The sequence below is a fragment of the Schistocerca cancellata genome, unplaced genomic scaffold (genome assembly GCF_023864275.1).
Source record: "Schistocerca cancellata isolate TAMUIC-IGC-003103 unplaced genomic scaffold, iqSchCanc2.1 HiC_scaffold_614, whole genome shotgun sequence".
Classification (NCBI taxonomy): domain Eukaryota; kingdom Metazoa; phylum Arthropoda; class Insecta; order Orthoptera; family Acrididae; genus Schistocerca; species Schistocerca cancellata.
This window is the reverse complement of record NW_026046625.1, coordinates 28,129-49,664: the sequence shown is the minus strand read 5'-3', so window position 1 is coordinate 49,664 and position 21,536 is coordinate 28,129. Positions and strand designations below refer to the sequence as shown.

At 54.8% G+C, this 21,536-nt stretch overlaps 22 non-coding genes across 22 annotated transcripts; all 22 read left to right on the top strand.

The window, feature by feature from the left end:
- Nucleotides 1-760: 760 nt before the first annotated feature.
- Nucleotides 761-879, top strand: LOC126134769 (5S ribosomal RNA). The gene has a single exon (XR_007527792.1). It is a non-coding gene; the product is annotated as a 5S ribosomal RNA (ribosomal RNA).
- An 849-nt stretch (nt 880-1,728) lies between these two features.
- On the top strand, nt 1,729-1,847 carry LOC126134824 (5S ribosomal RNA). Its single transcript, XR_007527842.1, has one exon. It is a non-coding gene; the product is annotated as a 5S ribosomal RNA (ribosomal RNA).
- An 851-nt stretch (nt 1,848-2,698) lies between these two features.
- Nucleotides 2,699-2,817, top strand: LOC126134823 (5S ribosomal RNA). Its single transcript, XR_007527841.1, has one exon. It is a non-coding gene; the product is annotated as a 5S ribosomal RNA (ribosomal RNA).
- Nucleotides 2,818-3,665: 848 nt separating this feature from the next.
- On the top strand, nt 3,666-3,784 carry LOC126134822 (5S ribosomal RNA). Its single transcript, XR_007527840.1, has one exon. It is a non-coding gene; the product is annotated as a 5S ribosomal RNA (ribosomal RNA).
- Nucleotides 3,785-4,635: 851 nt separating this feature from the next.
- Nucleotides 4,636-4,754, top strand: LOC126134821 (5S ribosomal RNA). The gene has a single exon (XR_007527839.1). It is a non-coding gene; the product is annotated as a 5S ribosomal RNA (ribosomal RNA).
- Nucleotides 4,755-5,603: 849 nt separating this feature from the next.
- Nucleotides 5,604-5,722, top strand: LOC126134819 (5S ribosomal RNA). The gene has a single exon (XR_007527838.1). It is a non-coding gene; the product is annotated as a 5S ribosomal RNA (ribosomal RNA).
- An 851-nt stretch (nt 5,723-6,573) lies between these two features.
- Nucleotides 6,574-6,692, top strand: LOC126134817 (5S ribosomal RNA). The gene has a single exon (XR_007527836.1). It is a non-coding gene; the product is annotated as a 5S ribosomal RNA (ribosomal RNA).
- Nucleotides 6,693-7,541: 849 nt separating this feature from the next.
- On the top strand, nt 7,542-7,660 carry LOC126134816 (5S ribosomal RNA). Its single transcript, XR_007527835.1, has one exon. It is a non-coding gene; the product is annotated as a 5S ribosomal RNA (ribosomal RNA).
- An 851-nt stretch (nt 7,661-8,511) lies between these two features.
- LOC126134815 (5S ribosomal RNA) lies at nt 8,512-8,630 on the top strand. The gene has a single exon (XR_007527834.1). It is a non-coding gene; the product is annotated as a 5S ribosomal RNA (ribosomal RNA).
- Nucleotides 8,631-9,480: 850 nt separating this feature from the next.
- On the top strand, nt 9,481-9,599 carry LOC126134814 (5S ribosomal RNA). Its single transcript, XR_007527833.1, has one exon. It is a non-coding gene; the product is annotated as a 5S ribosomal RNA (ribosomal RNA).
- An 851-nt stretch (nt 9,600-10,450) lies between these two features.
- Nucleotides 10,451-10,569, top strand: LOC126134813 (5S ribosomal RNA). Its single transcript, XR_007527832.1, has one exon. It is a non-coding gene; the product is annotated as a 5S ribosomal RNA (ribosomal RNA).
- An 850-nt stretch (nt 10,570-11,419) lies between these two features.
- On the top strand, nt 11,420-11,538 carry LOC126134812 (5S ribosomal RNA). The gene has a single exon (XR_007527831.1). It is a non-coding gene; the product is annotated as a 5S ribosomal RNA (ribosomal RNA).
- Nucleotides 11,539-12,389: 851 nt separating this feature from the next.
- Nucleotides 12,390-12,508, top strand: LOC126134811 (5S ribosomal RNA). Its single transcript, XR_007527830.1, has one exon. It is a non-coding gene; the product is annotated as a 5S ribosomal RNA (ribosomal RNA).
- Nucleotides 12,509-13,360: 852 nt separating this feature from the next.
- On the top strand, nt 13,361-13,479 carry LOC126134810 (5S ribosomal RNA). Its single transcript, XR_007527829.1, has one exon. It is a non-coding gene; the product is annotated as a 5S ribosomal RNA (ribosomal RNA).
- Nucleotides 13,480-14,330: 851 nt separating this feature from the next.
- LOC126134808 (5S ribosomal RNA) lies at nt 14,331-14,449 on the top strand. The gene has a single exon (XR_007527828.1). It is a non-coding gene; the product is annotated as a 5S ribosomal RNA (ribosomal RNA).
- Nucleotides 14,450-15,300: 851 nt separating this feature from the next.
- LOC126134807 (5S ribosomal RNA) lies at nt 15,301-15,419 on the top strand. The gene has a single exon (XR_007527827.1). It is a non-coding gene; the product is annotated as a 5S ribosomal RNA (ribosomal RNA).
- Nucleotides 15,420-16,155: 736 nt separating this feature from the next.
- Nucleotides 16,156-16,274, top strand: LOC126134805 (5S ribosomal RNA). Its single transcript, XR_007527825.1, has one exon. It is a non-coding gene; the product is annotated as a 5S ribosomal RNA (ribosomal RNA).
- Nucleotides 16,275-17,123: 849 nt separating this feature from the next.
- On the top strand, nt 17,124-17,242 carry LOC126134804 (5S ribosomal RNA). Its single transcript, XR_007527824.1, has one exon. It is a non-coding gene; the product is annotated as a 5S ribosomal RNA (ribosomal RNA).
- An 851-nt stretch (nt 17,243-18,093) lies between these two features.
- On the top strand, nt 18,094-18,212 carry LOC126134803 (5S ribosomal RNA). The gene has a single exon (XR_007527823.1). It is a non-coding gene; the product is annotated as a 5S ribosomal RNA (ribosomal RNA).
- Nucleotides 18,213-19,063: 851 nt separating this feature from the next.
- LOC126134802 (5S ribosomal RNA) lies at nt 19,064-19,182 on the top strand. Its single transcript, XR_007527822.1, has one exon. It is a non-coding gene; the product is annotated as a 5S ribosomal RNA (ribosomal RNA).
- An 849-nt stretch (nt 19,183-20,031) lies between these two features.
- On the top strand, nt 20,032-20,150 carry LOC126134801 (5S ribosomal RNA). Its single transcript, XR_007527821.1, has one exon. It is a non-coding gene; the product is annotated as a 5S ribosomal RNA (ribosomal RNA).
- Nucleotides 20,151-20,886: 736 nt separating this feature from the next.
- On the top strand, nt 20,887-21,005 carry LOC126134800 (5S ribosomal RNA). The gene has a single exon (XR_007527820.1). It is a non-coding gene; the product is annotated as a 5S ribosomal RNA (ribosomal RNA).
- Nucleotides 21,006-21,536: the final 531 nt, after the last annotated feature.

The window sequence follows — 21,536 nt, the reverse complement described above, 5'->3', positions numbered from 1 at the left end:
AAACTACTGTAATGGAACGAAAATGCAGTAATTAACTCAGTTTGAGGGAGAATGTGCTAACCAAGTTTGCCAAGAAGACTTTGAAAACGACAAAACACTACGAATCGGCAGGTGATTTCTGAAATACGTCACCGCCTATTGTTGTGTAGGTGTGTTGAGTTCCAAATTTGATTTGTAACCACGAACTTATTCCTTAGTCGTCTCGTCTCGTCTCGTCTCGTCCCGCAGACGTTTGTCGTGCTTGCGCTGTCATATGGACCACGACCCGAGCGGCAGCGAGCGGCAGTCGAGCAAAGTCGGGACAAGTCGGGACGGGGACAGGGACAGGGATAGGAATGGTGCGAATGCACTGCAAACTACGCAGACACCTGGTGTGAGGCGAGGCGAGGCGAGGCGTGGCGAGGCGAGGAAGCCCACATCGCTACCAGTGGGCCCTCCAGCACGACACTGCCACACCCCGCACAGGCCCTCCGCTGAACACCAGGGACAAGATGCGTCCTCCGCTAGTGTCGAAGGCTGCACGCGCCCAGCGAATGACAGGGGGTGCAACGAGCAGCAGTGCGTCTCACACACGCGGCGGTGCGCCCGCCAATTCGGCCGTCACTCTGCTGGGACGCCGGGCGTGCCTCCCCGCGCCGTCCTCGAGGAACTGGCGGTTGCGGAAGGAAGCGCTTTCGTCAAATGCGGCCGAAAACTAACATTTTGTGTGTTGGGAGAAAAGCCGAACGCGAATTCTGCCGTGCTCCTACATTAGATGAGCGCCAACGGCCATACCATGATGAATACACCGGTTCTCGTCCGATCACCGAAGTTAAGCATCATCGGGCCCGGCTAGTACTTGGATGGGTGACCGCCTGGGAAACCCGGGTGCTGTTGGCTCCCTTACTGTTTTTTTTTTTTTGTTATGTCGCCAGCCCAATTTTCAAACTACCTTTCTGTTGTGACAAAGATGCTTCCTTAAGCCTTTTAAACTACTGTAATGGAACGAAAATGCAGTAATTAACTCAGTTTGAGGGAGAATGTGCTAACCAAGTTTGCCAAGAAGACTTTGAAAACGACAAAACACTACGAATCGGCAGGTGATTTCTGAAATACGTCACCGCCTATTGTTGTGTAGGTGTGTTGAGTTCCAAATTTGATTTGTAACCACGAACTTATTCCTTAGTCGTCTCGTCTCGTCTCGTCTCGTCCCGCAGACGTTTGTCGTGCTTGCGCTGTCATATGGACCACGACCCGAGCGGCAGCGAGCGGCAGTCGAGCAAAGTCGGGACAAGTCGGGACGGGGACAGGGACAGGGATAGGAATGGTGCGAATGCACTGCAAACTACGCAGACACCTGGTGTGAGGCGAGGCGAGGCGAGGCGTGGCGAGGCGAGGAAGCCCACATCGCTACCAGTGGGCCCTCCAGCACGACACTGCCACACCCCGCACAGGCCCTCCGCTGAACACCAGGGACAAGATGCGTCCTCCGCTAGTGTCGAAGGCTGCACGCGCCCAGCGAATGACAGGGGGTGCAACGAGCACCAGTGCGTCTCACACACACGGCGGTGCGCCCGCCAATTCGGCCGTCACTCTGCTGGGAAGCCGGGCGTGCCTCCCCGCGCCGTCCTCGAGGAACTGGCGGTTGCGGAAGGAAGCGCTTTCGTCAAATGCGGCCGAAAACTAAAATTTTGTGTGTTGGGAGAAAAGCCGAACGCGAATTCTGCCGTGCTCCTACATTAGATGAGCGCCAACGGCCATACCATGATGAATACACCGGTTCTCGTCCGATCACCGAAGTTAAGCATCATCGGGCCCGGCTAGTACTTGGATGGGTGACCGCCTGGGAAACCCGGGTGCTGTTGGCTCCCTTACTGTTTTTTTTTTGTTATGTCGCCAGCCCAATTTTCAAACTACCTTTCTGTTGTGACAAAGATGCTTCCTTATGCCTTTTAAACTACTGTAATGGAACGAAAATGCAGTAATTACCTCAGTTTGAGGGAGAATGTGCTAACCAAGTTTGCCAAGAAGACTTTGAAAACGACAAAACAGTACGAATCGGCAGGTGATTTCTGAAATACGTCACCGCCTATTGTCGTGTAGGAGTGTAGAGTTCCAAATTTGATTTGTAACCACGAATTTATTCCTTAGTCGTCTCGTCTCGTCTCGTCTCGTCTCGTCCCGCAGACGTTTGTCGTGCTTGCGCTGTCATATGGACCACGACCCGAGCGGCAGCGAGCGGCAGTCGAGCAAAGTCGGGACAAGTCGGGACGGGGACAGGGACAGGGATAGGAATGGTGCGAATGCACTGCAAACTACGCAGACACCTGGTGTGAGGCGAGGCGAGGCGAGGCGTGGCGAGGCGAGGAAGCCCACATCGCTACCAGTGGGCCCTCCAGCACGACACTGCCACACCCCGCACAGGCCCTCCGCTGAACACCAGGGACAAGATGCGTCCTCCGCTAGTGTCGAAGGCTGCACGCGCCCAGCGAATGACAGGGGGTGCAACGAGCAGCAGTGCGTCTCACACACGCGGCGGTGCGCCCGCCAATTCGGCCGTCACTCTGCTGGGACGCCGGGCGTGCCTCCCCGCGCCGTCCTCGAGGAACTGGCGGTTGCGGAAGGAAGCGCTTTCGTCAAATGCGGCCGAAAACTAACATTTTGTGTGTTGGGAGAAAAGCCGAACGCGAATTCTGCCGTGCTCCTACATTAGATGAGCGCCAACGGCCATACCATGATGAATACACCGGTTCTCGTCCGATCACCGAAGTTAAGCATCATCGGGCCCGGCTAGTACTTGGATGGGTGACCGCCTGGGAAACCCGGGTGCTGTTGGCTCCCTTACTGTTTTTTTTTTTTGTTATGTCGCCAGCCCAATTTTCAAACTACCTTTCTGTTGTGACAAAGATGCTTCCTTAAGCCTTTTAAACTACTGTAATGGAACGAAAATGCAGTAATTAACTCAGTTTGAGGGAGAATGTGCTAACCAAGTTTGCCAAGAAGACTTTGAAAACGACAAAACACTACGAATCGGCAGGTGATTTCTGAAATACGTCACCGCCTATTGTTGTGTAGGTGTGTTGAGTTCCAAATTTGATTTGTAACCACGAACTTATTCCTTAGTCGTCTCGTCTCGTCTCGTCTCGTCCCGCAGACGTTTGTCGTGCTTGCGCTGTCATATGGACCACGACCCGAGCGGCAGCGAGCGGCAGTCGAGCAAAGTCGGGACAAGTCGGGACGGGGACAGGGACAGGGATAGGAATGGTGCGAATGCACTGCAAACTACGCAGACACCTGGTGTGAGGCGAGGCGAGGCGAGGCGTGGCGAGGCGAGGAAGCCCACATCGCTACCAGTGGGCCCTCCAGCACGACACTGCCACACCCCGCACAGGCCCTCCGCTGAACACCAGGGACAAGATGCGTCCTCCGCTAGTGTCGAAGGCTGCACGCGCCCAGCGAATGACAGGGGGTGCAACGAGCACCAGTGCGTCTCACACACACGGCGGTGCGCCCGCCAATTCGGCCGTCACTCTGCTGGGAAGCCGGGCGTGCCTCCCCGCGCCGTCCTCGAGGAACTGGCGGTTGCGGAAGGAAGCGCTTTCGTCAAATGCGGCCGAAAACTAAAATTTTGTGTGTTGGGAGAAAAGCCGAACGCGAATTCTGCCGTGCTCCTACATTAGATGAGCGCCAACGGCCATACCATGATGAATACACCGGTTCTCGTCCGATCACCGAAGTTAAGCATCATCGGGCCCGGCTAGTACTTGGATGGGTGACCGCCTGGGAAACCCGGGTGCTGTTGGCTCCCTTACTGTTTTTTTTTTGTTATGTCGCCAGCCCAATTTTCAAACTACCTTTCTGTTGTGACAAAGATGCTTCCTTATGCCTTTTAAACTACTGTAATGGAACGAAAATGCAGTAATTACCTCAGTTTGAGGGAGAATGTGCTAACCAAGTTTGCCAAGAAGACTTTGAAAACGACAAAACAGTACGAATCGGCAGGTGATTTCTGAAATACGTCACCGCCTATTGTCGTGTAGGAGTGTAGAGTTCCAAATTTGATTTGTAACCACGAATTTATTCCTTAGTCGTCTCGTCTCGTCTCGTCTCGTCTCGTCCCGCAGACGTTTGTCGTGCTTGCGCTGTCATATGGACCACGACCCGAGCGGCAGCGAGCGGCAGTCGAGCAAAGTCGGGACAAGTCGGGACGGGGACAGGGACAGGGATAGGAATGGTGCGAATGCACTGCAAACTACGCAGACACCTGGTGTGAGGCGAGGCGAGGCGAGGCGTGGCGAGGCGAGGAAGCCCACATCGCTACCAGTGGGCCCTCCAGCACGACACTGCCACACCCCGCACAGGCCCTCCGCTGAACACCAGGGACAAGATGCGTCCTCCGCTAGTGTCGAAGGCTGCACGCGCCCAGCGAATGACAGGGGGTGCAACGAGCAGCAGTGCGTCTCACACACGCGGCGGTGCGCCCGCCAATTCGGCCGTCACTCTGCTGGGACGCCGGGCGTGCCTCCCCGCGCCGTCCTCGAGGAACTGGCGGTTGCGGAAGGAAGCGCTTTCGTCAAATGCGGCCGAAAACTAACATTTTGTGTGTTGGGAGAAAAGCCGAACGCGAATTCTGCCGTGCTCCTACATTAGATGAGCGCCAACGGCCATACCATGATGAATACACCGGTTCTCGTCCGATCACCGAAGTTAAGCATCATCGGGCCCGGCTAGTACTTGGATGGGTGACCGCCTGGGAAACCCGGGTGCTGTTGGCTCCCTTACTGTTTTTTTTTTTTTGTTATGTCGTCAGCCCAATTTTCAAACTACCTTTCTGTTGTGACAAAGATGCTTCCTTAAGCCTTTTAAACTACTGTAATGGAACGAAAATGCAGTAATTAACTCAGTTTGAGGGAGAATGTGCTAACCAAGTTTGCCAAGAAGACTTTGAAAACGACAAAACAGTACGAATCGGCAGGTGATTTCTGAAATACGTCACCGCCTATTGTTGTGTAGGTGTGTTGAGTTCCAAATTTGATTTGTAACCACGAACTTATTCCTTAGTCGTCTCGTCTCGTCTCGTCTCGTCCCGCAGACGTTTGTCGTGCTTGCGCTGTCATATGGACCACGACCCGAGCGGCAGCGAGCGGCAGTCGAGCAAAGTCGGGACAAGTCGGGACGGGGACAGGGACAGGGATAGGAATGGTGCGAATGCACTGCAAACTACGCAGACACCTGGTGTGAGGCGAGGCGAGGCGAGGCGTGGCGAGGCGAGGAAGCCCACATCGCTACCAGTGGGCCCTCCAGCACGACACTGCCACACCCCGCACAGGCCCTCCGCTGAACACCAGGGACAAGATGCGTCCTCCGCTAGTGTCGAAGGCTGCACGCGCCCAGCGAATGACAGGGGGTGCAACGAGCACCAGTGCGTCTCACACACACGGCGGTGCGCCCGCCAATTCGGCCGTCACTCTGCTGGGAAGCCGGGCGTGCCTCCCCGCGCCGTCCTCGAGGAACTGGCGGTTGCGGAAGGAAGCGCTTTCGTCAAATGCGGCCGAAAACTAAAATTTTGTGTGTTGGGAGAAAAGCCGAACGCGAATTCTGCCGTGCTCCTACATTAGATGAGCGCCAACGGCCATACCATGATGAATACACCGGTTCTCGTCCGATCACCGAAGTTAAGCATCATCGGGCCCGGCTAGTACTTGGATGGGTGACCGCCTGGGAAACCCGGGTGCTGTTGGCTCCCTTACTGTTTTTTTTTTGTTATGTCGCCAGCCCAATTTTCAAACTACCTTTCTGTTGTGACAAAGATGCTTCCTTATGCCTTTTAAACTACTGTAATGGAACGAAAATGCAGTAATTACCTCAGTTTGAGGGAGAATGTGCTAACCAAGTTTGCCAAGAAGACTTTGAAAACGACAAAACAGTACGAATCGGCAGGTGATTTCTGAAATACGTCACCGCCTATTGTCGTGTAGGAGTGTAGAGTTCCAAATTTGATTTGTAACCACGAATTTATTCCTTAGTCGTCTCGTCTCGTCTCGTCTCGTCTCGTCCCGCAGACGTTTGTCGTGCTTGCGCTGTCATATGGACCACGACCCGAGCGGCAGCGAGCGGCAGTCGAGCAAAGTCGGGACAAGTCGGGACGGGGACAGGGACAGGGATAGGAATGGTGCGAATGCACTGCAAACTACGCAGACACCTGGTGTGAGGCGAGGCGAGGCGAAGCGTGGCGAGGCGAGGAAGCCCACATCGCTACCAGTGGACCCTCCAGCACGACACTGCCACACCCCGCACAGGCCCTCCGCTGAACACCAGGGACAAGATGCGTCCTCCGCTAGTGTCGAAGGCTGCACGCGCCCAGCGAATGACAGGGGGTGCAACGAGCAGCAGTGCGTCTCACACACGCGGCGGTGCGCCCGCCAATTCGGCCGTCACTCTGCTGGGACGCCGGGCGTGCCTCCCCGCGCCGTCCTCGAGGAACTGGCGGTTGCGGAAGGAAGCGCTTTCGTCAAATGCGGCCGAAAACTAACATTTTGTGTGTTGGGAGAAAAGCCGAACGCGAATTCTGCCGTGCTCCTACATTAGATGAGCGCCAACGGCCATACCATGATGAATACACCGGTTCTCGTCCGATCACCGAAGTTAAGCATCATCGGGCCCGGCTAGTACTTGGATGGGTGACCGCCTGGGAAACCCGGGTGCTGTTGGCTCCCTTACTGTTTTTTTTTTTTTGTTATGTCGCCAGCCCAATTTTCAAACTACCTTTCTGTTGTGACAAAGATGCTTCCTTAAGCCTTTTAAACTACTGTAATGGAACGAAAATGCAGTAATTAACTCAGTTTGAGGGAGAATGTGCTAACCAAGTTTGCCAAGAAGACTTTGAAAACGACAAAACACTACGAATCGGCAGGTGATTTCTGAAATACGTCACCGCCTATTGTTGTGTAGGTGTGTTGAGTTCCAAATTTGATTTGTAACCACGAACTTATTCCTTAGTCGTCTCGTCTCGTCTCGTCTCGTCCCGCAGACGTTTGTCGTGCTTGCGCTGTCATATGGACCACGACCCGAGCGGCAGCGAGCGGCAGTCGAGCAAAGTCGGGACAAGTCGGGACGGGGACAGGGACAGGGATAGGAATGGTGCGAATGCACTGCAAACTACGCAGACACCTGGTGTGAGGCGAGGCGAGGCGAGGCGTGGCGAGGCGAGGAAGCCCACATCGCTACCAGTGGGCCCTCCAGCACGACACTGCCACACCCCGCACAGGCCCTCCGCTGAACACCAGGGACAAGATGCGTCCTCCGCTAGTGTCGAAGGCTGCACGCGCCCAGCGAATGACAGGGGGTGCAACGAGCACCAGTGCGTCTCACACACACGGCGGTGCGCCCGCCAATTCGGCCGTCACTCTACTGGGAAGCCGGGCGTGCCTCCCCGCGCCGTCCTCGAGGAACTGGCGGTTGCGGAAGGAAGCGCTTTCGTCAAATGCGGCCGAAAACTAAAATTTTGTGTGTTGGGAGAAAAGCCGAACGCGAATTCTGCCGTGCTCCTACATTAGATGAGCGCCAACGGCCATACCATGATGAATACACCGGTTCTCGTCCGATCACCGAAGTTAAGCATCATCGGGCCCGGCTAGTACTTGGATGGGTGACCGCCTGGGAAACCCGGGTGCTGTTGGCTCCCTTACTGTTTTTTTTTTGTTATGTCGCCAGCCCAATTTTCAAACTACCTTTCTGTTGTGACAAAGATGCTTCCTTATGCCTTTTAAACTACTGTAATGGAACGAAAATGCAGTAATTACCTCAGTTTGAGGGAGAATGTGCTAACCAAGTTTGCCAAGAAGACTTTGAAAACGACAAAACAGTACGAATCGGCAGGTGATTTCTGAAATACGTCACCGCCTATTGTCGTGTAGGAGTGTAGAGTTCCAAATTTGATTTGTAACCACGAATTTATTCCTTAGTCGTCTCGTCTCGTCTCGTCTCGTCTCGTCCCGCAGACGTTTGTCGTGCTTGCGCTGTCATATGGACCACGACCCGAGCGGCAGCGAGCGGCAGTCGAGCAAAGTCGGGACAAGTCGGGACGGGGACAGGGACAGGGATAGGAATGGTGCGAATGCACTGCAAACTACGCAGACACCTGGTGTGAGGCGAGGCGAGGCGAGGCGTGGCGAGGCGAGGAAGCCCACATCGCTACCAGTGGGCCCTCCAGCACGACACTGCCACACCCCGCACAGGCCCTCCGCTGAACACCAGGGACAAGATGCGTCCTCCGCTAGTGTCGAAGGCTGCACGCGCCCAGCGAATGACAGGGGGTGCAACGAGCAGCAGTGCGTCTCACACACGCGGCGGTGCGCCCGCCAATTCGGCCGTCACTCTGCTGGGACGCCGGGCGTGCCTCCCCGCGCCGTCCTCGAGGAACTGGCGGTTGCGGAAGGAAGCGCTTTCGTCAAATGCGGCCGAAAACTAACATTTTGTGTGTTGGGAGAAAAGCCGAACGCGAATTCTGCCGTGCTCCTACATTAGATGAGCGCCAACGGCCATACCATGATGAATACACCGGTTCTCGTCCGATCACCGAAGTTAAGCATCATCGGGCCCGGCTAGTACTTGGATGGGTGACCGCCTGGGAAACCCGGGTGCTGTTGGCTCCCTTACTGTTTTTTTTTTTTTTGTTATGTCGCCAGCCCAATTTTCAAACTACCTTTCTGTTGTGACAAAGATGCTTCCTTAAGCCTTTTAAACTACTGTAATGGAACGAAAATGCAGTAATTAACTCAGTTTGAGGGAGAATGTGCTAACCAAGTTTGCCAAGAAGACTTTGAAAACGACAAAACACTACGAATCGGCAGGTGATTTCTGAAATACGTCACCGCCTATTGTTGTGTAGGTGTGTTGAGTTCCAAATTTGATTTGTAACCACGAACTTATTCCTTAGTCGTCTCGTCTCGTCTCGTCTCGTCCCGCAGACGTTTGTCGTGCTTGCGCTGTCATATGGACCACGACCCGAGCGGCAGCGAGCGGCAGTCGAGCAAAGTCGGGACAAGTCGGGACGGGGACAGGGACAGGGATAGGAATGGTGCGAATGCACTGCAAACTACGCAGACACCTGGTGTGAGGCGAGGCGAGGCGAGGCGTGGCGAGGCGAGGAAGCCCACATCGCTACCAGTGGGCCCTCCAGCACGACACTGCCACACCCCGCACAGGCCCTCCGCTGAACACCAGGGACAAGATGCGTCCTCCGCTAGTGTCGAAGGCTGCACGCGCCCAGCGAATGACAGGGGGTGCAACGAGCACCAGTGCGTCTCACACACACGGCGGTGCGCCCGCCAATTCGGCCGTCACTCTACTGGGAAGCCGGGCGTGCCTCCCCGCGCCGTCCTCGAGGAACTGGCGGTTGCGGAAGGAAGCGCTTTCGTCAAATGCGGCCGAAAACTAAAATTTTGTGTGTTGGGAGAAAAGCCGAACGCGAATTCTGCCGTGCTCCTACATTAGATGAGCGCCAACGGCCATACCATGATGAATACACCGGTTCTCGTCCGATCACCGAAGTTAAGCATCATCGGGCCCGGCTAGTACTTGGATGGGTGACCGCCTGGGAAACCCGGGTGCTGTTGGCTCCCTTACTGTTTTTTTTTTGTTATGTCGCCAGCCCAATTTTCAAACTACCTTTCTGTTGTGACAAAGATGCTTCCTTATGCCTTTTAAACTACTGTAATGGAACGAAAATGCAGTAATTACCTCAGTTTGAGGGAGAATGTGCTAACCAAGTTTGCCAAGAAGACTTTGAAAACGACAAAACAGTACGAATCGGCAGGTGATTTCTGAAATACGTCACCGCCTATTGTCGTGTAGGAGTGTAGAGTTCCAAATTTGATTTGTAACCACGAATTTATTCCTTAGTCGTCTCGTCTCGTCTCGTCTCGTCTCGTCCCGCAGACGTTTGTCGTGCTTGCGCTGTCATATGGACCACGACCCGAGCGGCAGCGAGCGGCAGTCGAGCAAAGTCGGGACAAGTCGGGACGGGGACAGGGACAGGGATAGGAATGGTGCGAATGCACTGCAAACTACGCAGACACCTGGTGTGAGGCGAGGCGAGGCGAGGCGTGGCGAGGCGAGGAAGCCCACATCGCTACCAGTGGGCCCTCCAGCACGACACTGCCACACCCCGCACAGGCCCTCCGCTGAACACCAGGGACAAGATGCGTCCTCCGCTAGTGTCGAAGGCTGCACGCGCCCAGCGAATGACAGGGGGTGCAACGAGCAGCAGTGCGTCTCACACACGCGGCGGTGCGCCCGCCAATTCGGCCGTCACTCTGCTGGGACGCCGGGCGTGCCTCCCCGCGCCGTCCTCGAGGAACTGGCGGTTGCGGAAGGAAGCGCTTTCGTCAAATGCGGCCGAAAACTAACATTTTGTGTGTTGGGAGAAAAGCCGAACGCGAATTCTGCCGTGCTCCTACATTAGATGAGCGCCAACGGCCATACCATGATGAATACACCGGTTCTCGTCCGATCACCGAAGTTAAGCATCATCGGGCCCGGCTAGTACTTGGATGGGTGACCGCCTGGGAAACCCGGGTGCTGTTGGCTCCCTTACTGTTTTTTTTTTTTTTGTTATGTCGCCAGCCCAATTTTCAAACTACCTTTCTGTTGTGACAAAGATGCTTCCTTAAGCCTTTTAAACTACTGTAATGGAACGAAAATGCAGTAATTAACTCAGTTTGAGGGAGAATGTGCTAACCAAGTTTGCCAAGAAGACTTTGAAAACGACAAAACACTACGAATCGGCAGGTGATTTCTGAAATACGTCACCGCCTATTGTTGTGTAGGTGTGTTGAGTTCCAAATTTGATTTGTAACCACGAACTTATTCCTTAGTCGTCTCGTCTCGTCTCGTCTCGTCCCGCAGACGTTTGTCGTGCTTGCGCTGTCATATGGACCACGACCCGAGCGGCAGCGAGCGGCAGTCGAGCAAAGTCGGGACAAGTCGGGACGGGGACAGGGACAGGGATAGGTATGGTGCGAATGCACTGCAAACTACGCAGACACCTGGTGTGAGGCGAGGCGAGGCGAGGCGTGGCGAGGCGAGGAAGCCCACATCGCTACCAGTGGGCCCTCCAGCACGACACTGCCACACCCCGCACAGGCCCTCCGCTGAACACCAGGGACAAGATGCGTCCTCCGCTAGTGTCGAAGGCTGCACGCGCCCAGCGAATGACAGGGGGTGCAACGAGCACCAGTGCGTCTCACACACACGGCGGTGCGCCCGCCAATTCGGCCGTCACTCTGCTGGGAAGCCGGGCGTGCCTCCCCGCGCCGTCCTCGAGGAACTGGCGGTTGCGGAAGGAAGCGCTTTCGTCAAATGCGGCCGAAAACTAAAATTTTGTGTGTTGGGAGAAAAGCCGAACGCGAATTCTGCCGTGCTCCTACATTAGATGAGCGCCAACGGCCATACCATGATGAATACACCGGTTCTCGTCCGATCACCGAAGTTAAGCATCATCGGGCCCGGCTAGTACTTGGATGGGTGACCGCCTGGGAAACCCGGGTGCTGTTGGCTCCCTTACTGTTTTTTTTTTGTTATGTCGCCAGCCCAATTTTCAAACTACCTTTCTGTTGTGACAAAGATGCTTCCTTATGCCTTTTAAACTACTGTAATGGAACGAAAATGCAGTAATTACCTCAGTTTGAGGGAGAATGTGCTAACCAAGTTTGCCAAGAAGACTTTGAAAACGACAAAACAGTACGAATCGGCAGGTGATTTCTGAAATACGTCACCGCCTATTGTCGTGTAGGAGTGTAGAGTTCCAAATTTGATTTGTAACCACGAATTTATTCCTTAGTCGTCTCGTCTCGTCTCGTCTCGTCTCGTCCCGCAGACGTTTGTCGTGCTTGCGCTGTCATATGGACCACGACCCGAGCGGCAGCGAGCGGCAGTCGAGCAAAGTCGGGACAAGTCGGGACGGGGACAGGGACAGGGATAGGAATGGTGCGAATGCACTGCAAACTACGCAGACACCTGGTGTGAGGCGAGGCGAGGCGAGGCGTGGCGAGGCGAGGAAGCCCACATCGCTACCAGTGGGCCCTCCAGCACGACACTGCCACACCCCGCACAGGCCCTCCGCTGAACACCAGGGACAAGATGCGTCCTCCGCTAGTGTCGAAGGCTGCACGCGCCCAGCGAATGACAGGGGGTGCAACGAGCAGCAGTGCGTCTCACACACGCGGCGGTGCGCCCGCCAATTCGGCCGTCACTCTGCTGGGACGCCGGGCGTGCCTCCCCGCGCCGTCCTCGAGGAACTGGCGGTTGCGGAAGGAAGCGCTTTCGTCAAATGCGGCCGAAAACTAACATTTTGTGTGTTGGGAGAAAAGCCGAACGCGAATTCTGCCGTGCTCCTACATTAGATGAGCGCCAACGGCCATACCATGATGAATACACCGGTTCTCGTCCGATCACCGAAGTTAAGCATCATCGGGCCCGGCTAGTACTTGGATGGGTGACCGCCTGGGAAACCCGGGTGCTGTTGGCTCCCTTACTGTTTTTTTTTTTTTTTTGTTATATAGCCAGCCCAATTTTCAAACTACCTTTCTGTTGTGACAAAGATGCTTCCTTAAGCCTTTTAAACTACTGTAATGGAACGAAAATGCAGTAATTAACTCAGTTTGAGGGAGAATGTGCTAACCAAGTTTGCCAAGAAGACTTTGAAAACGACAAAACAGTACGAATCGGCAGGTGATTTCTGAAATACGTCACCGCCTATTGTTGTGTAGGTGTGTTGAGTTCCAAATTTGATTTGTAACCACGAACTTATTCCTTAGTCGTCTCGTCTCGTCTCGTCTCGTCCCGCAGACGTTTGTCGTGCTTGCGCTGTCATATGGACCACGACCCGAGCGGCAGCGAGCGGCAGTCGAGCAAAGTCGGGACAAGTCGGGACGGGGACAGGGACAGGGATAGGTATGGTGCGAATGCACTGCAAACTACGCAGACACCTGGTGTGAGGCGAGGCGAGGCGAGGCGTGGCGAGGCGAGGAAGCCCACATCGCTACCAGTGGGCCCTCCAGCACGACACTGCCACACCCCGCACAGGCCCTCCGCTGAACACCAGGGACAAGATGCGTCCTCCGCTAGTGTCGAAGGCTGCACGCGCCCAGCGAATGACAGGGGGTGCAACGAGCACCAGTGCGTCTCACACACACGGCGGTGCGCCCGCCAATTCGGCCGTCACTCTGCTGGGAAGCCGGGCGTGCCTCCCCGCGCCGTCCTCGAGGAACTGGCGGTTGCGGAAGGAAGCGCTTTCGTCAAATGCGGCCGAAAACTAAAATTTTGTGTGTTGGGAGAAAAGCCGAACGCGAATTCTGCCGTGCTCCTACATTAGATGAGCGCCAACGGCCATACCATGATGAATACACCGGTTCTCGTCCGATCACCGAAGTTAAGCATCATCGGGCCCGGCTAGTACTTGGATGGGTGACCGCCTGGGAAACCCGGGTGCTGTTGGCTCCCTTACTGTTTTTTTTTTGTTATGTCGCCAGCCCAATTTTCAAACTACCTTTCTGTTGTGACAAAGATGCTTCCTTATGCCTTTTAAACTACTGTAATGGAACGAAAATGCAGTAATTACCTCAGTTTGAGGGAGAATGTGCTAACCAAGTTTGCCAAGAAGACTTTGAAAACGACAAAACAGTACGAATCGGCAGGTGATTTCTGAAATACGTCACCGCCTATTGTCGTGTAGGAGTGTAGAGTTCCAAATTTGATTTGTAACCACGAATTTATTCCTTAGTCGTCTCGTCTCGTCTCGTCTCGTCTCGTCCCGCAGACGTTTGTCGTGCTTGCGCTGTCATATGGACCACGACCCGAGCGGCAGCGAGCGGCAGTCGAGCAAAGTCGGGACAAGTCGGGACGGGGACAGGGACAGGGATAGGAATGGTGCGAATGCACTGCAAACTACGCAGACACCTGGTGTGAGGCGAGGCGAGGCGAGGCGTGGCGAGGCGAGGAAGCCCACATCGCTACCAGTGGGCCCTCCAGCACGACACTGCCACACCCCGCACAGGCCCTCCGCTGAACACCAGGGACAAGATGCGTCCTCCGCTAGTGTCGAAGGCTGCACGCGCCCAGCGAATGACAGGGGGTGCAACGAGCAGCAGTGCGTCTCACACACGCGGCGGTGCGCCCGCCAATTCGGCCGTCACTCTGCTGGGACGCCGGGCGTGCCTCCCCGCGCCGTCCTCGAGGAACTGGCGGTTGCGGAAGGAAGCGCTTTCGTCAAATGCGGCCGAAAACTAACATTTTGTGTGTTGGGAGAAAAGCCGAACGCGAATTCTGCCGTGCTCCTACATTAGATGAGCGCCAACGGCCATACCATGATGAATACACCGGTTCTCGTCCGATCACCGAAGTTAAGCATCATCGGGCCCGGCTAGTACTTGGATGGGTGACCGCCTGGGAAACCCGGGTGCTGTTGGCTCCCTTACTGTTTTTTTTTTTTTTTGTTATATAGCCAGCCCAATTTTCAAACTACCTTTCTGTTGTGACAAAGATGCTTCCTTAAGCCTTTTAAACTACTGTAATGGAACGAAAATGCAGTAATTAACTCAGTTTGAGGGAGAATGTGCTAACCAAGTTTGCCAAGAAGACTTTGAAAACGACAAAACAGTACGAATCGGCAGGTGATTTCTGAAATACGTCACCGCCTATTGTTGTGTAGGTGTGTTGAGTTCCAAATTTGATTTGTAACCACGAACTTATTCCTTAGTCGTCTCGTCTCGTCTCGTCTCGTCCCGCAGACGTTTGTCGTGCTTGCGCTGTCATATGGACCACGACCCGAGCGGCAGCGAGCGGCAGTCGAGCAAAGTCGGGACAAGTCGGGACGGGGACAGGGACAGGGATAGGAATGGTGCGAATGCACTGCAAACTACGCAGACACCTGGTGTGAGGCGAGGCGAGGCGAGGCGTGGCGAGGCGAGGAAGCCCACATCGCTACCAGTGGGCCCTCCAGCACGACACTGCCACACCCCGCACAGGCCCTCCGCTGAACACCAGGGACAAGATGCGTCCTCCGCTAGTGTCGAAGGCTGCACGCGCCCAGCGAATGACAGGGGGTGCAACGAGCACCAGTGCGTCTCACACACACGGCGATGCGCCCGCCAATTCGGCCGTCACTCTGCTGGGAAGCCGGGCGTGCCTCCCCGCGCCGTCCTCGAGGAACTGGCGGTTGCGGAAGGAAGCGCTTTCGTCAAATGCGGCCGAAAACTAAAATTTTGTGTGTTGGGAGAAAAGCCGAACGCGAATTCTGCCGTGCTCCTACATTAGATGAGCGCCAACGGCCATACCATGATGAATACACCGGTTCTCGTCCGATCACCGAAGTTAAGCATCATCGGGCCCGGCTAGTACTTGGATGGGTGACCGCCTGGGAAACCCGGGTGCTGTTGGCTCCCTTACTGTTTTTTTTTTGTTATGTCGCCAGCCCAATTTTCAAACTACCTTTCTGTTGTGACAAAGATGCTTCCTTATGCCTTTTAAACTACTGTAATGGAACGAAAATGCAGTAATTACCTCAGTTTGAGGGAGAATGTGCTAACCAAGTTTGCCAAGAAGACTTTGAAAACGACAAAACAGTACGAATCGGCTGGTGATTTCTGAAATACGTCACCGCCTATTGTCGTGTAGGAGTGTTGAGTTCCAAATTTGATTTGTAACCACGAATTTATTCCTTAGTCGTCTCGGGACAGGGACAGGGATAGGAATGGTGCGAATGCACTGCAAACTACGCAGACACCTGGTGTGAGGCGAGGCGAGGCGAAGCGTGGCGAGGCGAGGAAGCCCACATCGCTACCAGTGGACCCTCCAGCACGACACTGCCACACCCCGCACAGGCCCTCCGCTGAACACCAGGGACAAGATGCGTCCTCCGCTAGTGTCGAAGGCTGCACGCGCCCAGCGAATGACAGGGGGTGCAACTAGCAGCAGTGCGTCTCACACACGCGGCGGTGCGCCCGCCAATTCGGCCGTCACTCTGCTGGGACGCCGGGCGTGCCTCCCCGCGCCGTCCTCGAGGAACTGGCGGTTGCGGAAGGAAGCGCTTTCGTCAAATGCGGCCGAAAACTAACATTTTGTGTGTTGGGAGAAAAGCCGAACGCGAATTCTGCCGTGCTCCTACATTAGATGAGCGCCAACGGCCATACCATGATGAATACACCGGTTCTCGTCCGATCACCGAAGTTAAGCATCATCGGGCCCGGCTAGTACTTGGATGGGTGACCGCCTGGGAAACCCGGGTGCTGTTGGCTCCCTTACTGTTTTTTTTTTTTTGTTATGTCGCCAGCCCAATTTTCAAACTACCTTTCTGTTGTGACAAAGATGCTTCCTTAAGCCTTTTAAACTACTGTAATGGAACGAAAATGCAGTAATTAACTCAGTTTGAGGGAGAATGTGCTAACCAAGTTTGCCAAGAAGACTTTGAAAACGACAAAACACTACGAATCGGCAGGTGATTTCTGAAATACGTCACCGCCTATTGTTGTGTAGGTGTGTTGAGTTCCAAATTTGATTTGTAACCACGAACTTATTCCTTAGTCGTCTCGTCTCGTCTCGTCTCGTCCCGCAGACGTTTGTCGTGCTTGCGCTGTCATATGGACCACGACCCGAGCGGCAGCGAGCGGCAGTCGAGCAAAGTCGGGACAAGTCGGGACGGGGACAGGGACAGGGATAGGAATGGTGCGAATGCACTGCAAACTACGCAGACACCTGGTGTGAGGCGAGGCGAGGCGAGGCGTGGCGAGGCGAGGAAGCCCACATCGCTACCAGTGGGCCCTCCAGCACGACACTGCCACACCCCGCACAGGCCCTCCGCTGAACACCAGGGACAAGATGCGTCCTCCGCTAGTGTCGAAGGCTGCACGCGCCCAGCGAATGACAGGGGGTGCAACGAGCACCAGTGCGTCTCACACACACGGCGGTGCGCCCGCCAATTCGGCCGTCACTCTGCTGGGAAGCCGGGCGTGCCTCCCCGCGCCGTCCTCGAGGAACTGGCGGTTGCGGAAGGAAGCGCTTTCGTCAAATGCGGCCGAAAACTAAAATTTTGTGTGTTGGGAGAAAAGCCGAACGCGAATTCTGCCGTGCTCCTACATTAGATGAGCGCCAACGGCCATACCATGATGAATACACCGGTTCTCGTCCGATCACCGAAGTTAAGCATCATCGGGCCCGGCTAGTACTTGGATGGGTGACCGCCTGGGAAACCCGGGTGCTGTTGGCTCCCTTACTGTTTTTTTTTTGTTATGTCGCCAGCCCAATTTTCAAACTACCTTTCTGTTGTGACAAAGATGCTTCCTTATGCCTTTTAAACTACTGTAATGGAACGAAAATGCAGTAATTAACTCAGTTTGAGGGAGAATGTGCTAACCAAGTTTGCCAAGAAGACTTTGAAAACGACAAAACAGTACGAATCGGCAGGTGATTTCTGAAATACGTCACCGCCTATTGTCGTGTAGGAGTGTAGAGTTCCAAATTTGATTTGTAACCACGAATTTATTCCTTAGTCGTCTCGTCTCGTCTCGTCTCGTCTCGTCCCGCAGACGTTTGTCGTGCTTGCGCTGTCATATGGACCACGACCCGAGCGGCAGCGAGCGGCAGTCGAGCAAAGTCGGGACAAGTCGGGACGGGGACAGGGACAGGGATAGGAATGGTGCGAATGCACTGCAAACTACGCAGACACCTGGTGTGAGGCGAGGCGAGGCGAAGCGTGGCGAGGCGAGGAAGCCCACATCGCTACCAGTGGACCCTCCAGCACGACACTGCCACACCCCGCACAGGCCCTCCGCTGAACACCAGGGACAAGATGCGTCCTCCGCTAGTGTCGAAGGCTGCACGCGCCCAGCGAATGACAGGGGGTGCAACGAGCAGCAGTGCGTCTCACACACGCGGCGGTGCGCCCGCCAATTCGGCCGTCACTCTGCTGGGACGCCGGGCGTGCCTCCCCGCGCCGTCCTCGAGGAACTGGCGGTTGCGGAAGGAAGCGCTTTCGTCAAATGCGGCCGAAAACTAACATTTTGTGTGTTGGGAGAAAAGCCGAACGCGAATTCTGCCGTGCTCCTACATTAGATGAGCGCCAACGGCCATACCATGATGAATACACCGGTTCTCGTCCGATCACCGAAGTTAAGCATCATCGGGCCCGGCTAGTACTTGGATGGGTGACCGCCTGGGAAACCCGGGTGCTGTTGGCTCCCTTACTGTTTTTTTTTTGTTATGTCGCCAGCCCAATTTTCAAACTACCTTTCTGTTGTGACAAAGATGCTTCCTTATGCCTTTTAAACTACTGTAATGGAACGAAAATGCAGTAATTAACTCAGTTTGAGGGAGAATGTGCTAACCAAGTTTGCCAAGAAGACTTTGAAAACGACAAAACAGTACGAATCGGCAGGTGATTTCTGAAATACGTCACCGCCTATTGTCGTGTAGGAGTGTAGAGTTCCAAATTTGATTTGTAACCACGAATTTATTCCTTAGTCGTCTCGTCTCGTCTCGTCTCGTCTCGTCCCGCAGACGTTTGTCGTGCTTGCGCTGTCATATGGACCACGACCCGAGCGGCAGCGAGCGGCAGTCGAGCAAAGTCGGGACAAGTCGGGACGGGGACAGGGACAGGGATAGGAATGGTGCGAATGCACTGCAAACTACGCAGACACCTGGTGTGAGGCGAGGCGAGGCGAAGCGTGGCGAGGCGAGGAAGCCCACATCGCTACCAGTGGACCCTCCAGCACGACACTGCCACACCCCGCACAGGCCCTCCGCTGAACACCAGGGACAAGATGCGTCCTCCGCTAGTGTCGAAGGCTGCACGCGCCCAGCGAATGACAGGGGGTGCAACGAGCAGCAGTGCGTCTCACACACGCGGCGGTGCGCCCGCCAATTCGGCCGTCACTCTGCTGGGACGCCGGGCGTGCCTCCCCGCGCCGTCCTCGAGGAACTGGCGGTTGCGGAAGGAAGCGCTTTCGTCAAATGCGGCCGAAAACTAACATTTTGTGTGTTGGGAGAAAAGCCGAACGCGAATTCTGCCGTGCTCCTACATTAGATGAGCGCCAACGGCCATACCATGATGAATACACCGGTTCTCGTCCGATCACCGAAGTTAAGCATCATCGGGCCCGGCTAGTACTTGGATGGGTGACCGCCTGGGAAACCCGGGTGCTGTTGGCTCCCTTACTGTTTTTTTTTTTTTGTTATGTCGCCAGCCCAATTTTCAAACTACCTTTCTGTTGTGACAAAGATGCTTCCTTAAGCCTTTTAAACTACTGTAATGGAACGAAAATGCAGTAATTAACTCAGTTTGAGGGAGAATGTGCTAACCAAGTTTGCCAAGAAGACTTTGAAAACGACAAAACACTACGAATCGGCAGGTGATTTCTGAAATACGTCACCGCCTATTGTTGTGTAGGTGTGTTGAGTTCCAAATTTGATTTGTAACCACGAACTTATTCCTTAGTCGTCTCGTCTCGTCTCGTCTCGTCCCGCAGACGTTTGTCGTGCTTGCGCTGTCATATGGACCACGACCCGAGCGGCAGCGAGCGGCAGTCGAGCAAAGTCGGGACAAGTCGGGACGGGGACAGGGACAGGGATAGGAATGGTGCGAATGCACTGCAAACTACGCAGACACCTGGTGTGAGGCGAGGCGAGGCGAGGCGTGGCGAGGCGAGGAAGCCCACATCGCTACCAGTGGGCCCTCCAGCACGACACTGCCACACCCCGCACAGGCCCTCCGCTGAACACCAGGGACAAGATGCGTCCTCCGCTAGTGTCGAAGGCTGCACGCGCCCAGCGAATGACAGGGGGTGCAACGAGCACCAGTGCGTCTCACACACACGGCGGTGCGCCCGCCAATTCGGCCGTCACTCTGCTGGGAAGCCGGGCGTGCCTCCCCGCGCCGTCCTCGAGGAACTGGCGGTTGCGGAAGGAAGCGCTTTCGTCAAATGCGGCCGAAAACTAAAATTTTGTGTGTTGGGAGAAAAGCCGAACGCGAATTCTGCCGTGCTCCTACATTAGATGAGCGCCAACGGCCATACCATGATGAATACACCGGTTCTCGTCCGATCACCGAAGTTAAGCATCATCGGGCCCGGCTAGTACTTGGATGGGTGACCGCCTGGGAAACCCGGGTGCTGTTGGCTCCCTTACTGTTTTTTTTTTGTTATGTCGCCAGCCCAATTTTCAAACTACCTTTCTGTTGTGACAAAGATGCTTCCTTATGCCTTTTAAACTACTGTAATGGAACGAAAATGCAGTAATTACCTCAGTTTGAGGGAGAATGTGCTAACCAAGTTTGCCAAGAAGACTTTGAAAACGACAAAACAGTACGAATCGGCTGGTGATTTCTGAAATACGTCACCGCCTATTGTCGTGTAGGAGTGTTGAGTTCCAAATTTGATTTGTAACCACGAATTTATTCCTTAGTCGTCTCGGGACAGGGACAGGGATAGGAATGGTGCGAATGCACTGCAAACTACGCAGACACCTGGTGTGAGGCGAGGCGAGGCGAAGCGTGGCGAGGCGAGGAAGCCCACATCGCTACCAGTGGACCCTCCAGCACGACACTGCCACACCCCGCACAGGCCCTCCGCTGAACACCAGGGACAAGATGCGTCCTCCGCTAGTGTCGAAGGCTGCACGCGCCCAGCGAATGACAGGGGGTGCAACTAGCAGCAGTGCGTCTCACACACGCGGCGGTGCGCCCGCCAATTCGGCCGTCACTCTGCTGGGACGCCGGGCGTGCCTCCCCGCGCCGTCCTCGAGGAACTGGCGGTTGCGGAAGGAAGCGCTTTCGTCAAATGCGGCCGAAAACTAACATTTTGTGTGTTGGGAGAAAAGCCGAACGCGAATTCTGCCGTGCTCCTACATTAGATGAGCGCCAACGGCCATACCATGATGAATACACCGGTTCTCGTCCGATCACCGAAGTTAAGCATCATCGGGCCCGGCTAGTACTTGGATGGGTGACCGCCTGGGAAACCCGGGTGCTGTTGGCTCCCTTACTGTTTTTTTTTTTTTGTTATGTCGCCAGCCCAATTTTCAAACTACCTTTCTGTTGTGACAAAGATGCTTCCTTAAGCCTTTTAAACTACTGTAATGGAACGAAAATGCAGTAATTAACTCAGTTTGAGGGAGAATGTGCTAACCAAGTTTGCCAAGAAGACTTTGAAAACGACAAAACACTACGAATCGGCAGGTGATTTCTGAAATACGTCACCGCCTATTGTTGTGTAGGTGTGTTGAGTTCCAAATTTGATTTGTAACCACGAACTTATTCCTTAGTCGTCTCGTCTCGTCTCGTCTCGTCCCGCAGACGTTTGTCGTGCTTGCGCTGTCATATGGACCACGACCCGAGCGGCAGCGAGCGGCAGTCGAGCAAAGTCGGGACAAGTCGGGACGGGGACAGGGACAGGGATAGGAATGGTGCGAATGCACTGCAAACTACGCAGACACCTGGTGTGAGGCGAGGCGAGGCGAGGCGTGGCGAGGCGAGGAAGCCCACATCGCTACCAGTGGGCCCTCCAGCA